We start from the raw sequence: 15,065 nt of genomic DNA on the forward strand, positions 1-15,065 counted from the left end.
TTGTTCTTAAGCAATTGAAGCAAAAAAAGAAAACTTTTATATTAAATGAGCTTTTTTCACATATTTATGTGACAGAAATAATAAAAATATTTTAGAATAATAAATGCATTCTTAAAGTCTGTGTTTATAGATGAAAATTATTTTGTTAGAAAATACCTTAATTTTTAATAACAATTTGAAGTGTATACTTTTGTGTGGAATAATATCCTTACACAATTTAACATATCAAGGACACCATTCCATAAGCAAACTTTAAAAATATACAGTATTTTCATAAAAATACATAGCGAGAAAAATTTATACTTCTTATTGAATTGCTACTTTCAAATATGTCATAATTATCAGTGCCTTATGTCAATAAATGCCAAAAGAAATTCTATACATATTCCCATTCTTCAACAGTAGTAATTATAAACGTTCTATGTACATACATTCAACTTAAATATCTATCATTTTTGAAATAAATTATGTTTTTACTTGATATATATGCCTAGATAATATAACTTTAAAATATTAAAGAAGTATGATAGACAATTGCAAGAATCCTAAATTGTATGAATGATAAATTTTGTTGAAATCCTAAATTCTTCAATATGTCACTTGGTTTTAAAATTCTCCAGTCCCACCCATTAAATGAGTGTCTCACTGGAAATGAACTCTAGCAGACACCAACTTCCTTAGGAAATATGCGTCAAGATATGTTAACTTCCAATTAAATACGGTACCCCAGAATGTCAGATTTGTTCTTAGTATTCACTAGGTTGTCTGAACCATTTGAAGATTATTTCAAAATCCAAGATTCAGTATTAAATGTAGATTAGACTTGTCAATTCCATGTGGATGTCTTTCATCTCCACTTGCATTATTGTGTTACTTCTGTTGTACCATATGGTATCTCACAGTTGAGTGTTTTGAAAACTGGGTCAATATAGTAATGTTTTAAAACAGTATTTCTATATTATTATAAGCCTGTGTTCTCAGGAAAAATTATCCTTCAGTGAATAAAAGCATTCTTATTGCCTCATACACTTCCAAAATTTATGCTGAAATCAAAACTTCAAAACAAAGCAAAACCTCATTGTGTTTTGAAGATCTTGCCATCTTCTCATTGTTTGTTTAACCCTTTAAAAATTAAATACTAATTTCCCTGATTCTCTTCCATCTTCTCCAGTTTCTGGCACATCTTTCCTACCAGTTAGCAATCCAGCTTAAAAAATTCAGTATCCTCTAAAGAATGTGGTATATATGAAAAATGGAATATTATTCAGCCATAAAACAGACAAAACTGGGTCATTTGTAGAGACATGGATGGACCACTGTGACACAGAGTAAAATAAGTCAGAGAAAAACATACTACCACATATAACTGGAACCAGGAAAACTGGTACAGATGAACCTGTTTACAAGGCAGAAATAGAGACACAGATGTAGAAAACAAACATGTGGACACCAAACAGGGGAAGGGGGTATGAATTGTGAGACTGTGATTGACATACATACACTAATATGTGTGAAATAATAACTAATGAGAACCTGCTGTATACCACAGGGAACTCTATTTGATGCTCTGTGGTGACCTAAATGGGAAGGAAATAAAAAAAAAAAAGAAGAGATGTATATATACATACAGCTGTTTCCCTTTGCTCTATAGCAGAAACGAATACAACACTGTAAAGCAACTATACCCCAATTGAAAATTTAAAAAAAAAAAGTCAGTACCCTCACTGATGATCCATCTAACATCTTTGCACAGTTAATTGACCTATTTCTCCAGTCCACCTTCAGTCATCAACAAGAAACCAGGAAGACTTCAATGGCATGTAAAACAAAAATGAGAATAAGGACGTGAGCTGTGGTTAGAGCAAGGAAAGTAGAGCACAGTTTCCAGAAAAGGAAGATCTAGGCCTCAGGCCATTTATTTTGCATGTGCTGAGTGCACCCTAAGTAACAGGCACAACATGCTACATGTGGGTGTCAAGGAAGAGGAAAAATGTGTCTCTTATTTTGAGAAACACACACAATCAAATGCCAAACACCAGAAGAGAACATGTCAAATAGCATAGATGTGGTATACTAGTATTAAATCATCATAGTTATAGTAGCACTGATAGTAGTGATACTGTTTATAACCTGCTGTTTGTTTTAACGAAGTACTTTATTTGAATTGCTTTATTTAATTAATACAACAGCTCCACAAACCTTGTTATTTAGTACCTATTTAATCAATAAAGAAAGTGGCACACAGTGGTTAAATAACTAATTAAATAAAATTCCTGATTATGTTTCTAGAAAAATAAGTAGTTATTGTAAATATTATTTTAAAAAATGCTGTACAGAAAAGAAAGAAAAAGTATGTCAAGAAATTTTAGAAAATGAAGGAGAGGACAGGATCCAGATCGACTAAGGAAGCAGAGAACACCTTTTTCATAAAGCAAGGTAGACAATCAAAGGGCTTTCTTCTCTATTTTTTCTGATAATGGTGAAAAAATGTTTTCCCTTTTTAAAAAATGAATAAACAAAAGGTTCTTAATTATGTTTATTGCCACCCTCTTTAGTCATTCATCCCTCCGTGTCTTCTCAGTCTCATGTACCTACAGTTCCTCTCTCTACCATTCTAAAGCAATAAGTATAACAAAAATAATATCCTTCATTTATACTATTCATCTGAATACTTTTCTACTTGTCTTTTCCCATAAGAATTCTCAAAAGAAATTATAAATATTCCCAATAAAAGATAAATAAGTGTTTGACATTTATCCTCTTGTAAAACCTCATTAAATGAAGATACCAGCAGATTTTTCTTAATTTTCATCTAGGTCAGTTTGTAATTTTTAGGGCTACTGTCTGTCTGCCATCATCATCCCAAAGGATGTGTTCTAAAAGTGACTCACCCAGTTGTTCTGTACTAAGTAATCACTTGCATGTGTATAGAGTTTCCACAGTTAACATTTTCAAGCCTGGAAAGAAGACATTTCTCTATACATTATTTCTATCTTCCAGAAAACAAAATAATCCTTTTTTATACAGTCTCAAATAAATCACATTGCATTGTGTGCTTTTGCTTATGAAATCTTGAGACAGTCTGAGCAATTGCAAATTCTGGTAAAGAACTTTCAAAAATAGAATCAGGGTTGAAAAAAAATAAAAAATTATATTTCTTGTAGTAAGATATAATTTACAGGTATAAAATATCAGAACATGCATTTACTCATAGTCTCTAAAGAACACATGAAAAAGACCACTACCATAATTCACACCTAGAAAGATAATAATTTATGCAAAATCACTCCCTTTAAAAAGTAGAGATGAAAAGAGACATGACACCTCAAAACCCTGCCAAAATAGGGATAAACACAAGAAATAAACCATATGTGTTGTGGGAGGCAAATCACAAAGAAACTGTTAGGCAAACATAAGATCAAACTATGACATGATCCAGATGTTCACTAGTATGAAGGTCTCAGCAAAATCTGACAGACATCAAGGTCTGGTTGGAAGGGATAAAATTTTCAAAAGTGTGAATAATGATCGGCTTCAATTACTTGGTAATTCTTTTTTAAATAATTGCTTTTTGTTTGAAGTATTATCATCTTTCAGCTGTATCTTGGTAACTGATAAAATGAAGCATAAGAGATAAAATAATTATTGCAGGCTTGAAGTAGAATTATTCTATTTATATGAACTTCACGATACCATTTGAGCTGGTGTCTAGAAAAGACTACTGTATATAATAGACAAGCTAGAAGGGGGAAAAGAACAAGACTGTACAAAAAGTATTTTATACTGTCCCTAAGTATAAAGAGCATTAAGTTCAAAACTCAATGGGCAGTATATATGTTCATGGTAGTACTGAAGATGATTTTCAGAGAAAACTGAACTAGAGTTTCTTTCGTACCTTGAGTCTAGGTCTATTCTCTGGATATATCTGCAGGCTCTGTGTTCCTCAGTGTTTCTGATCAGTCTTGCTATGTTTAAATGTCTTTTACTGAATACAACATAACTCACCTTTTATGTTCAGCTTTCTTTTAGTGACCAGATGATATAACATATTTAACATAACATTAAGGGATGGGAAGATACTGCTCAAAAAGAACTTGTTTTAAGAGAATAGAATCAGGAAAAAACAGACATTGTAAGAGCATGAATAAAGAATGGAAGCTGGGAAGGCAAGGGAAGAAAGTGCATTGATCTTTAAAGGAAGTAAAATCCTAAAGGAACACAGCTATCATCTCTTTTATTAACAGTATAAGTGCTTGGGTTCCTATGTACTTCCTCTTTATCCTTATGGAGATCCCTGTCTTACATACTATTGATCTATCTTTAACTTGTCTACTTTGGTCAACTATTTAATTTACTAAGTCCAATTACTCAGAACATGTAGTCAACTGTGGACTATCAGTATTGGTATCACCTGGGAGTTTATGAGAATTACAGCTACCCATGGACATCACCAGATGGTCAACACCGAATCAGATTGATTATATTCTTTGCAGCCAAAGATGGAGAAGCTCTATACAGTCAGCAAAAACAAGACCAGGAGCTGACTGTGCCTCAGATCATGAACTCCTTATTGCCAAATTCAGACTTAAATTGAAGAAAGTAGGAAAAACCACTAGGCCATTCAGTATGACCTAAATCAAATCCCTTATGATTATACAGTAGAAGTGAGAAATAGATTTAAGGGACTAGATCTGATAGATAGAGTACCTGATGAACTATGGACTGAGGTCTGTGACATTGTACAGGAGACAAAGATCAAGACGATCCCCATGGAAAAGAAATGCAAAAAAGCAAAATGACTGTCTGGGGAGGCCTTACAAATAGCTGTGAAAAGAAGAGAAGTGAAAAGCAAAGGAGAAAAGGAAAGATATAAGCATCTGAATGCAGAGTTCCAAAGAATTGCAGGAAGAGATAAGAAAGCCTTCCTCAGTGATCAATGCAAAGAAATAGAGGAAAACAACAGAATGGGAAAGACTAGAGATCTCTTCAAGAAAATGAGAGATACCAACGGAACATTTCGTGCAAAGATGGGCTCGATAAAGGACAGAAATGATATGGACCTAAGAGAAGCAGAAGATATTAAGAAGAGATGGCAAGAATACACAGAATAACTGTGCAAAAAAGAGCTTCATGACCCAGATAATCATGATGGTGCGATCACTCACCTAGAGCCAGACATCCTGGAATGTGAAGTCAAGTGGGCCTTAGAAAGCATCACTACGAACACAGCTAGTGGAGGTGATGGAATTCTAGTTGAGCTATTTCAAATCCTGAAAGATGATGCTGTGAAAGTGCTGCACTCAATATGCCAGCCAATTTGGAAAACTCAGCAGTGGCCACAGGACTGGAAAAGGTCAGTTTTCATTCCAATCCCAAAGAAAGGCAATGCCAAAGAATGTTCAAACTACTGCATAATTGTACTCATCTCACACGCTAGTAAAGTAATGCTCAAAATTCTCCAAGCCAGGCTTCAGCAGTATGTGAACCATGAACTTCCAGATGTTCAGCTGGATTTAGAAAAGGCAGAGGAACCAGAGGCCACAGACTTTGACTGTGTAGATCACAATAAACTGTGGAAAATTCTGAAAGAGATGGGAATACCAGACCACCTGACCTGCCTCTTGAGTGAACTCCGGGAGTTGGTGATGGACAGGGAGGCCTGGCATGCTGCAATTCATGGGGTTGCAAAGAGTTGGACACGACTGAGAGACTGAACTGAACATGAGAGCTACCCAAGACCCTCCCTAGATCTACTAAATCAGAACTAAAAAGCATTTTAGCTCAATCCCCTGATAATGTTTGAGCAGCAGTTCTCTGACTCATTCCTATAGATTTGAATCTCATTCTCTTGCAGGCACACACGTTTAGCCAGCCCTTCCTGGTTTTCTCAGGATTTCACTGGCCCCCCATGGCTCCATACAGGCTCTTGCCTGTTTGTCCTATGAAGGCTAATCTGCTTCCAGGATCTACAGGCACTTAGAGGCCTGAGACCAGTCACTAAGATGTCTGGGCGCTTGGATGTCAGGTAAAAATTACTTATCCCATTTGTTTAGAGAAACTGTTGTATATTTCAAGAATGATTGTGATGGAAATTGACAGAAAGTTGTGTTTCAAGTAATGTTTGCTCATCAATGATAATAGGCTAAACTGAAGGTGGGAGACTCTAAGAAGATAATTCTACTATTCAGGTGTTTTAAAGTTTCGTTTCCTGTGTTTAGTTTTGGGGTGTTTCTGTATAAAAAAATACAGAAAAGTTCAGCTGTATAAGTAGATTAATCTAGTTTTTGAATAATATTCTTATGAGAGGGAGCATAGCACAATAAGAGAATATATTTTATCAACAATATTGTCATCTCGTTTCCTTAGATTTCCTGGGATAATGAAATTACAGATTTTCCTGGAGGATCTCAGCATTAGGCTTCCTAAAATTTAGCAGCAGTATGAATGAGTGCATTTCTCAACCATGTTTTTCCCAGTAATTTTATAACATTTAAATTCTGTGAATAAAATATAGTAATTTAAATACTTCCTATAAATAGAACTACTTGAATTTCCACCAGAAAGTCTTTTAAAAATTAAATATGCAATTTAGCAAAACAATAATCAAAGTCTATTTCTTTAGAATATTTTGGTGCCATTAAATCTCAATAATGTGTAAAGCTAATACTTAAAAGCATGAGCAGCTTTAACAGTGTATGCATGTATACATGGCATATATTTCTAAAATTTATTTTTCACTTCTTCCTGGGTGGTCTCTACTACTGCCTTTTACACTACAACCAACTGATCCCAAAGTTCAGGGTTATTGAAAAGCATCATAAATAAAATCCATGTGTGTGTTGTTTAAGTACCAGATGATATTTACAAAGGTTTCAGCAACTTTGTCAGTTCACTACCAGCAAAAATTACCAATGTCTGCCATTAGTTGTACAATCACAAATGTTTTTGTAAGGTTGAATTTACCCTGATAATCTTTCCTGGAAAATTCTAGTAGAACTGTAAAGGAATGATACTATTTATGTTGCAGTCACTGTTGCATGTCAAAGCAACAGATACTGTCTGTTCAAAGCAGCCCTTGAACTTCTTGTTGGACTCCCCATTGTCACAGATCTATACCTTCTTGAGGAAAGAATATCTGTCCTTAAGAGAAAGTCTCTATGCTATTTTTTTCTATGAAAATGGTTTTCTGATTAGCAGAAATATGTGAGCCTATTAAAATCACTTCCAAAAAAAACCCAGTTAGTACTGAAGTATTGGATGTTTTATGTCAATGAGATTTCAGGAAGTGGGGACTTTAAATTTAAGCTCAAGAGGGTTTCCAGTCAAGGAGTTTAAAAAGTGCAGTTTTCTTTTAATCTCTCTGTAAATCATCTTAAAATACTGCTGATTTGCTAATGTGTAACACAGACCTCTAGATTTTTTGTTGAAGAAAAAGGATAAATTGAGATCAATGAGAATGGGAGCCTGGGGGCAATTGAGTTACAGGAAATTTCCGAAGCAGTTTTTGAATAGTTGTGAGGACAAAATGAGGTGTCATTGGTGGCTCAGATGGTAAAGAATCTGCCTGCAATGCAGGAGACCAGGATCTGATCCCTGGGTCGGGAAGGGAAGCCCACTCCAATATTCTTGCCTAGAGAATTCCATGGACAGAAGAGCCTGGCAGGCTACAGTCCATGGAGTTGCAAAGAGTAGAATATGACTGAGCAACTAACAATTCACTTCAAGGACAAAATGAAGTCACTACCAAAGAGGTTCTGGTTTCCTGTCCCACAGTCATGAAGCATAAACATTTCATGTTGTACCACTGAGTATCAGCTTTTAGATATGACTTAAAGCGGATTGTATTTTATATTTTTAGCATAAAAGGGTAACCTTGGATAAAATCTCATGTAGCATCAACAGCTATGTCATTAGTCAAAACCCAATACTAAAGAATTTAAAACCCCAAATCTACATTTATAACAAATAACCCACTCTAGTCTTAGATCACTTTGGCAAATTGTGACAGTTTCTTTGAGCATTTAGAAGTTGTTTCCATGGCCAAGTACAGTGAACAATCCATATTTTTTACTGGTCAGTTCCTGTGCTGATCACCATAGGATAGTGGCCACCAGCTTATGACATATAAATGTTATACAGAGTGGTCAAGGTTTTAATCAATCAGGAATGTTTGCAAATCAGAAGAACTCCACTTTACAGGATCCCTGTTATCCTTTACACCTTGAGGCTGAATAGAGGACCACACAGGACAAGGGGACAGGACTCTGACCACTTTCAGAGAAAAAGGATATCTTCTGAAGCCAAAGCAAAAGAAGTACCTGTGGGTGAGAGGTCACAGGAGATACTAGAAAGTGGAAGAAAATGAAGTGAGTAAAAGGTAACAGGAAACTACAACTTAACCTTCCTTCCTTTAGGAAACATGACTTTTCAAAAGGAAAGAAAAATAAGGAAGATAATTTTAGAATTTGGGTTCATCTGTAAAAGGACATGATTAAAAAGATTGATTCTGGGAGTTGCTTATTTAGCTGGAAATACTCAAGTCTTGGGTGTTTCATCTAAGTTCTAAAGAGCTGTGTGTATGTGCTTATGTTCTTGTGATTGGTTGTGTGTGTGTCAGTTCAGGCATATATAAACTAATAACCCTCTTTGTATTCAAATTTTAAAGCTGGTAACTTGTAGAACCCTTATTTTCACGGCTAAAATTGCTTGTTGGGAATCTACAGTGTTTAGATCTCAAGCACCCACTCACTTTCCCCATCTGTGCTTTCTAAACACCATTAGCTAGTAGAATAGATTATAGCTTCTCTTTCTCTAGAGATGTACATTTCAGTGAGGAGAAATTCAGTGGCCCCACCTTATCTCCAAATCCACAGGCAACTCATTTGGAAAATAAAATGAGATACAGCAAATCACAGTTGTGGGTTCCTCCTATAAAACTCTCCCTACAAACTCTTGTCTGTTGCCCCCGCTGCAACCCACCTTCAGTGCCCACTGCTCTTCTACATCCACCCCAACTCTTTGCCTCTAGTCTTCATGTCTACACTCAGCCCAATCCCACCATGACACTATTTTCTGATCTCCTTTGAGCACATCTCTGTGGATACTCACACATCCAGCACCAGACACTCTCAGAAACCACAGCAGCCCCTGGTGCCAGTTACTGATGCCATCCCAAATCCTTTACTACCCCTGTCTTGCTACACCTGACATAAACTGGTTCCTATCATTTTCTATAGAATTGAGCAATAGAAGAAGTACATCTACACAGATTTTTTAAATTTCCTCCATAATCTCTTTTAAAAGTGTTAAGATGATGGCAAGATGCAGGCTTATGACTAAGACTTTCTTCTGCCTCACATGAGAATACTCAAATGTAACTATTCTTCACTTCTAGAAGTGTAGTTTTTAAAGGAGAAGGTAAAAGGAGGCCTGAAAATCTTTCATCAAGCTTCCTCCATTGATTACAGTAGAAAGAAGGTAAACCAATTAAGTCCCTTCGGATATGCTACAAATATTGTAAGCCCGTTCCAGAAAGATTTGAAAATATGACTCTATCAACCTCCCAGATTGTACTTAGTAACATAATAAAACTGCTATAAGTGAGGGAAGTTCAACAATCTAAGTGACAATATTAAATATTGAAATGGAAGCATTTGGGGGCCAACAAGGCTCTGCCCTGAATCTCATCCAGATTATTCCTCTTCTGCCTGCCTGGCTGCTAAGTTCACTTCCAGTTTCTCTGTCCAAGAGAGACCTCTTCAGTTTTGCTCATAATTGTGGATACTGAGGCTCTTGTATTATGGGTATAATCTGAGCCTACTTAAAAAAATCATCCCATTTTCTATAATATATTATTCTATGACCATACTCTGATTATGTTAACCTTGAGTTCTATTAATTATAAACAAATGCATATGACAAACATCTATCACAAGCTTAGAACACATAAAAATTCATACTAAAATTACATTATAAAAAGTCAACACTGGGCTCAGGAAGACAAGAAAAGATTGATATATCTTACTTACTCTCTTATAAATATTTATCAGGTCTTTACTATGTGACAGACATAAGATATATATATCTGACTTCTGTGAGGTTACAACCTATAAGTTGAGCATTAACACTGATATATATAGTAGAAAGCAACAAACATATTAAGGAAAATAAGAGATTTACCTACTACTGCAATTCATAGATTATTATATTAAAAAAAAAGAATCTCAGATGTATTTCTGGAACAACTTCCCTCTCTCAGGGAGATTCAACATTCTTAACCCCATTAAACAGAGAGATGGACAAATAGTGGAAGGCTTTGATGCTAAAGTTTATGCCTCTCTATATATTGCTTTCATACTGATTATCACTGTTTTCTGTGAGATACAAAGTTGACATAAACATTTCTATGTGGTAACTGAAATATTTATCTGAATTCATGCAGATAAAATGTTTTGTATAAATATGTTTGAAATTTGAGGAATAAATATTTCAGTTTGGTAACTTTCTGCTTTATCAATTTGCCTACTGGTAGCCTCTATGACTTCATACCTAGTAATCTCTCCTTGATAATTGTTTTGTTTTTAATGAAGAAAGACCCTAGGAGTTTAGATTACTCATTTCACATAACTCTGATTTATGCACAATTTATATATGTGTGTGTGTGTGTGTGTGTGTGTGTGTGTGTGTGTGTGCTCACTTTTAAAAATGTGGTGAAAGAGTTCAGTCTTGAGAATGGGTTTATGCTAAGGGAAAGAACCATCAGGCTGTCAGCTTTTCAAGCAAAGACCAGTCAGAACATGAGTATCTAGGGATTTTGCAAAGCCTATTTTCACATCATAAAGTGTCTCAGTCTAAATTTCTTGGCAACATTTGTTTTTGACATTTTATTTTTCATTTCAAAGACATTTCAATGTGTCATTATCTTTAACAATGTAATATGAGCTGTTTCCAGATAAGTATAGAAACTTAACAAAAGTTCCATGATTTTAGCCAACCTGCACCTGCCACCTTCCCTGGAGACCCAGTCCTGTGTGGTTTCCTTACATGAAGTAAAAGCACTTTACAGATCACACTTCAGTAATTCACAAATGCTGTGGAATTGTAAAGCCCTCTCATTATGTGATTTTTGCCTTCCATCTATAGCATTTTGGAAAAATTTGAAGGAATCTCAAGTTAATCTAATCTTTCTGAAAGCCAAAGTGATAAAATTACATAATGAGATAGAGAGGAGATTATAAAGTAATTATTATTTCTACTTTTTGGATTGGGCTGGCGTTCTGGGTAAAGAATTGTTTCAACACATGATGTTTCTTTCTTACCCCTGGTTCATTTATAACCATTCCAAGAGAACACTTTTCTGCTTTTATTCATTCATTCATTCTTTCATTCATTCTGTAACTATTTGATGAATGCTAATGAATGCCAGGCATTGTTCTTGTTGTTGTTCAGTAACTAATCATGTCCAATTCTTTGAGACCCCATGGACTGCAGCACACAAGGCTTCTTTGTCCATCACTGCTTTCTGGAGTTTTCTCAAATTCATGTCCATTGAATTGGTGATCCTACCCAACCATCTCATCCTCTGCTGCCCCTTCTAATCCTGCCTCAATGTCCCCCAGCATCAGGGTCTTTTCCAGTGAGTTGGCTCTTCACATCAGGTGGTAAGGTATTGGAGCTTCAGCTGTAGCATCAGTCCTTCCAATGACTATTCAGGGTTGATTAGGGTTGACTGGATTGACAGGATTGATTAGGATTCAGAGTCCTTTAGGATTGACTGGTTTGATCTCTTTGCTGTCCAAGGGACTCTCAAGAGTCTTTAGCACCACAGTTTAAAAGCATCAAGGTGCTCAGCCTTCTTTATGGTTCAAATTTCACATCTGCACAGGACTACTGGGAAAACCATAGCTTTGAATATCAGGATTTTTGTTGGCAAAGTGATGTCTCTGCTTTTTAATATGCTGTCTAGGTTTGGGATAGCTTTGCTTCCAAGGAGCAAGCATCTTTTAATTATATGGCTGTAGTCACTGTCCACAGTGATTTTGGAGCCCAAGAAAATAAAATCTGTCAAGCTTCTACTTTTCCCCCTTCTATTTGCCATGAAGTGATGGGACTGGATGCCATGATCTTCATTTTTTGAATGTTGAGTTTTAAGCCTGCTTTTTCACTCTCCTCTTTCATCCTCATCAAGAGGCTTTTTAGTTCCTCTTCACTTTCTGCCATTGGAGTGGTATCATCTGCATATCTGAGGTTATTGATATTTCTCCTGGCAGTCTTGATTCCAGTTTGTGCTTCATCTAGTCCGGCATTTCTCATGATGTACTCTGCATATAAATTAAATAAGCATCATGACAATATATAGCCTTGTTGCACTCCTTTCCCAATTATGAACCAGTCTTTTGTTCCATATCCTATTCTAACTGTTGCTTCTTGATCCGCACACAGATTTCTTAGGAGACAGGTAAGATGGTCTGGTATTCCCATTTCTTTAAGAATTTTCCACAGTTTGTTGTGATCCACACAGTCAAAGGCTGTAGAGTAGTCAATGAAGCAGAAGTAGATGTTTTTCTGGAATTCCCTTGCTTTCTCTATGATCCATTGGATGTTGGCAATTTGATCTCTGGTTCCTCTGCCTTTTATAAATCCAGCTTGTACATCTGGAAGTTCTCAGTTCATGTACTTCTAAGTTTAACTCTAAGTATTTTGACCTTCAAGCATGTGAAATGAGAGCAATTGTGTGGTACTTTGAACATTCTTTGGTATTGGCCTTCTTTGGGATTGGAATAAAAACTGACCTTTTCCAGTCCTGTGGCCACTGCTGAGTTGAGTACAGCACTTTGAAGCATCATCTTTCAGAATTTGAAATAGCTCAGCTGGAATTCCATCACCTGCATCAGCTTTGTTCATAGAAATGCTTCCTGAGGCCTACTTGACTTCATACTCCAGGATGTCTAGCTCTAGGTGAGTGACCACACCATTGTGGTTATCTATGTCATTAAGACCTTTTGTTGTATAGTTCTTCTGTGTATTCTTTCCACCTTTTCTTGATCTCTTCTGCTTTTCTTAGGTCCTTACCATTTCTGTCCTTTATCATGCCCATCCTTGCATGAAATGTTCCCTTGACATATCCAATTTTCTTGAAGACATCTGTAGTCTTCCCCTCTCTATTGCTTTCCTCTATTTCTTTGCAGTGTTCACTTTGTGTTGTTCACTTAAGGCATGGTCCTACGCACTGAATATTTAGTGGTTAAAAAAGACAAAATTCCTAAAGGCTCTTAACATTTCAGTCTGTGAAACAATAAAACATTAATCAGGTAGAACTTTAGTACGTAGTAGCGAACAAATTTTTTTAGCACCAAGCAAAGTATTTTGTATAAAATAAGGATTTAGTAACTTTTTCCTAAGTGAAAGATATAACCTGGCTTTGTTACTTACTGGCAAGCTACTTATCCTTGCTAAATGAGAACAGGTATCTTCTGGGTTTCTGTAAAGATTAAATAATATAGTTATTTAATATGTGGGTCATGGTGCCTTGCATATAGCAAATGGTGGAAAGTATCAGTTCACAAAATTATGCACAATATATTAGAAACATTATGGAAGTTGAAGATAAGGAGTTAGTGATATTCTGGTAGGTAGTTAGATAAGTGAGGTTTGCTGGATGTGAATATATCATAAAGAATGGAAATAAAGACATGCTATCATGCTGTTCCTTCTTCCCCTTCAAGAATGGTACCTTATAATTTATAACTGAAAAAAAATATATAAAGGAATAAAAAGATTTCAATTAATAATTTATATCAGCCTGACTAGTGATGGCAATAGCATTGTTAAATGAGAAATCGGTCGGTATTTATGTGAAGACCGTAATTGTTAACCAGGGAGTTCCACAGCTGTGGCTGAAAATTAGTCTTTTCCATTTGACTTTACAGATTATCTATTTAGGGGCTTCCCTGGTGGCTCAATTGGTAAAGAATCTGCCTGCAAAGCAGGAGACCCAGCTTAAATCCCTAGGTCGAGAAGATCTCCTGAAGAAGAGCATGGCAACCCTTTGCAGTATTCTTGCCTCAAGAATTCCATGGACAGAGAAGCCTGGTTGGCTACAGTCCAAGAGGTCACAAAGAGTCAGACATGAGTGAATGACTAACATAGATTATTATGTGGCTTTAATATATAAACTGAAGTGGCGAAAGTACTCAGAATGACAGATGTATCAACTTGGAGAATAAAATGTATTACAAGTACTAACAAGTGATAATTATAATATTTAATAATGTACTATTTACATGATGTCCCTCCCCTTTTATCAGTATTAACAATTAAATTTTATCATTATTAATAATTAATATTTATTATAATATTAATATATACCACAGTTTATTAAATCAATAAATATCCCATATTTTTATTTTAAACTAGAGTATCACACAGAAATCCTTTAATATTAAACAAACTTCTCCATATGATTATCATAATATAAATTCTCAGCTAACTGACCCTTAAAATCCTTCCACTTAAATTCATTCCTGTTGTCCAACCATGTAAGAGCTTTCACTTGCACATTTTGTGCCATGAACATGAAATTCAGAGGGAATCACTTAAAGGAGGACTGGCACCACTCAGTTTGAATCTCAACATCTGTCCTTCAAATTAAAAAACTCTGGAGTTAGGAGGGATGACACATTATAAATCTATGATAGTTTCAATCAATACCAGTTAGTAGAATGTAATTAATACTATTTGAAGTTCCAATTGCATGAATGGAGTCAAAGTGTTGGACATGTGTAAATTCCAAACACGAACTTAGTTCGTGCAGTAAATTCATCCATTTTTATTAAAAGGTAAGAAAGTGCCATAAATCACAAAATTATAATCCTTCACTGATGGAGAACCAAAATAAACAAGTGGATATTTGCAAACAGTGAATAATTAAACCTGCATGCCAGCATTCTTTCTTTAGCCTCCAAGTCTTTCTTGTTAGAAACCATACCATGAGATAGTATGCTTTTCTTTCTAAACTTTCTCATAAGCTATAGAGAATAAAACCTGATTGGAAAAGGGGAAAGAAG

This window comes from Bos javanicus, chromosome 4, assembly GCF_032452875.1.
Source record: "Bos javanicus breed banteng chromosome 4, ARS-OSU_banteng_1.0, whole genome shotgun sequence".
Taxonomy (NCBI): Eukaryota; Metazoa; Chordata; class Mammalia; order Artiodactyla; family Bovidae; genus Bos; species Bos javanicus.